The sequence below is a fragment of the Rhagoletis pomonella genome, unplaced genomic scaffold (genome assembly GCF_013731165.1).
Source record: "Rhagoletis pomonella isolate Grant_MI unplaced genomic scaffold, Rhpom_1.0 Rhpom_scaffold_00007, whole genome shotgun sequence".
Taxonomy (NCBI): Eukaryota; Metazoa; Arthropoda; class Insecta; order Diptera; family Tephritidae; genus Rhagoletis; species Rhagoletis pomonella.
This window is the reverse complement of record NW_023458561.1, coordinates 37,957,535-37,961,011: the sequence shown is the minus strand read 5'-3', so window position 1 is coordinate 37,961,011 and position 3,477 is coordinate 37,957,535.

Sequence of the window (3,477 nt, the reverse complement as noted above, 5' to 3'; positions counted from 1 at the left end):
CATTCCACAAGCTAGAAAGCGCTAGCGCGCATGTGCCAGCTGCATACATTTTTTGTTTTTTTTTTTTTGTTTTGCTCTTGCGCGCCAATGCTATTTCTTGCTTAAGCGCTCAGCTGCTCAACTTGGATCGCTGAGATTGCCGAGCTTCGTATAGACTTCTTTTGTTGTCTGAAGATATCTCGCTTTGGAGCAAATCAATAAATATATACGCATCTCCAGCAGCGTGCCGCTCAACGCTCAGCGCTCAAAACTCGGCTTAGCGCTCACCACCTCAGCGCTATCGGCTGCTGGTGGTAACCCTGCACGCTGCCGCTGATACCACGGCAATGATTATCGTTCAACGCCAGTATTATTTTTAAGTGGGCGTAACCAAAAACTCTCTGGCGCCACCTTCGTTGTTGACGATGTCTGTACAACAATAACAACAAATGGAATGAAAACCACCACAGCGTTTGCCGCTGTTTTGTTATTGTTGAATTGAATTTTGACTTCATTTGCTATGCTTTGTTTTTCTGCTGCTGCTGTTATTGTTGTTGTTCACAGTTTATTTCTGTATACAATTATTTTCAATTTCGTTGCCCGCACTGCGCCGCCGCGCGTGCGGCTTAACGCTTACAATCAGCGGCTTTGCTTTTGTTACGGCGGCGCTTAAATCGGATTTCGAATCAGATACAATTTCAGTCTGAGCTAAAGCTGGGATTTCAGTTCGAAGTTGTGTTCGGATCGATTTGTGGTACAGCGCAGCAGGCGCGTATGAGTACGCGAGTGTATCAGTGGCGCAGTGGCGCAGTCGCGCGCGCGTCCCCTACGTTCCAAGCGTTCATTCGTCGAAAATACGTATGCATGAAGGTGCGCAGCTTCAAGCAGATAAACTCAAACGCACGCACACACACACACATACAAGTGCAGCCAGACATTCAGTTGGTTGTTAAATATTTCGGCTCGTAAAATTCATTTTATTTTTATGAAATTATTATTCTTCATAAAATTAAAATTATGGCTTCATTTCGGCGAATTGACACAAAATGCTATGGCGTCAATGTTTTCGTATGCGCTTTATCAAATCTCCATAACTCGTAAGACATTAATCGGTATGTAAATAAATACATTGCATACTAATTGTTAATTTAAGCTTTCTAACTAAAAACTGGCTTCCCTTACAAATGCTTTGTGTAACTAATTCTTAATCTAAACTAGAAATCTGAAATTTTTAATTTGTATGTAAATATGTATGGATAAGTTATGTTTTCTATTTATAGACTTTTAATATGTACATATGTAAGCCTAGATTCGTTAAGGCGTATCAAATAAATTTTAACGACGGTAGTGGGTTTTGTTTATTTCTTCGCTTAAAACTAAAAATAGCACCAGTCTTTTGTAATACTCTAATTAAGTACATAAGTCTGTCTGGGCGAAAGTTTTCCGTTATTTTAGCACTTTCCACCACTTCGTTGCCTTACTTTCTGCCTTGCAACGAACATGGATTCTATGTACACTGGGTTTGATTGGGAAATCTGATGAGCACTAGACAGAGTAGAATTTTGGCTGGGTAATAGCAGAACTGGGTAATTTTTGATTGATTGATTAAATTGTACACGACTACGATTACTTTAATTGTAATCATATATGTTACCATTATGATTATAATAATTGTAATCTTAAAAATTTAAGGACTAAGATTACTGTAATCGTAATCCTGAAATACATGATTGCAAATACCGTAATTGTAATCCTAAAAATTTTGGGATTACAATTAAAGTAATTGTAATCATGAAAATTACGATTACGAATACTGTAATTGTAATCCTAAAAATATTATGATTACAATTAATGTAATCGTAATCAAGAAAATGTTGATTGCGATTTTCTGATTTTCTGTAGAGGTTTAGTAGTTAAATAAATGAACGGAACTTTGTTCTACTACACCGAAAATTATGTAAAATTGATTTAAAGTTGAAGTAATACAGTTACAAAGCGTCCGCTGTGGTTAGCAGTGCGCGCTACCATTCCGACGGGCCTCTATTCCAGTCCGGTTCAACCCAACATCAAAAAATAAAAACAAAAATCGTTTTTTTCTAATAGCGGTCGCCCCTCAGCAGGCAATGGCAAACCTCCGAGTGTATTTCTGACGTAAAAAAAAACAGCTTGTGAAAATACAATCGCCTTTCGGGTCGGCGTAAAAATGTAGGCCCCTCCCCTTTGTGTGACAACATCAAGGCGGACAGTTAATCAGAATAAATTTTATTGGAAATACTGCGATCACAAGTCTGTGTAGATTATTACATCAATTTCAAACAAATATGCGAATTCATAACTTAAAACCATTTTGGTAAATAATAATCAATATTTGCTCTGAGCGAAAGTAATTTCTCGATTACTGTAATCGTAATCATGAATTGCTTGATTGCGATTACTTTAATTGTAATCCTAATTGTAATCCTAATTTAATGATTACGACTACTGTAAGCGTAATCCTATTTTTCATGATTACAATTACGGTAATTGTAATCTTAAAATTTTTATGATTACGATTACTATAATTACTATAATTGTGATCATAAAAAGTACGATTACGATTACAGTGGTCGTAATCGTTAAATTTTAAGGATTAAAATTAAAGTAATATTTTTAATTTATTCAAGTTCAACCTACTGGGCTTAGCCCTCACAGGTTTCGATGGTACATAATTAAACATATTTAATAACATTAAGGTATAAATTTATAAGAATTAAGGCTAGGAAACAAATTTAATTCATAAAATAATATTTTAAGTAATTTTTGAATGACTCTCTGATCATGTCGATATCAACTTGCAGAGTACATTTTCGGAAATTTAGCATTAATCCGTTACATTTCCATCATAATATGAGGGAGTTAATGTCATTCTGCAGAGCTACGCAGTCTTCAGGGAGCTTAATAAGATGATAAAGCTTGAGATCGTCGGCGTAAAGTAAACATTCACTAAGTTTGAAGACCTTAACGACACCATTGATAAAGATAATGGAGAGTAATGGGCCTAGATGGCTACCTTGGGGTACACCAGAAGTAACTGAAATTGCCAGAGAGAGAGAGAGAGACTGTCACCAACTTTGACGATTAACTTCCTGTTCTTCCAGTAGGACTCAAGCCAAGTTAAAGCGTGTAGGTCATGGCCTAAACTGTTAATCGCAATCAAGCATGTTATAATTACAATTACAGTAATCGTAATGCTGAAAATTTTCGTAATTACAATTACAGTAATCGTAATCCTAAGTAATCAAAATGTAATCGTAATCATAAAGTGCCCAGCTCTGGATAATAGGCATACATAGTCTTTCACTACTTCAGTATACAAAGTCTCTGTGTGTGTTTCGCTAGCAGAGCTCGAAAATAACCCTTAACTATTAACTAGTAATGTGACATTTTGGGTACGAATTAGGCTACACGTACATACATACATAAATATGTATTCATTTTGGGCTCTTCTAAATAACCGAA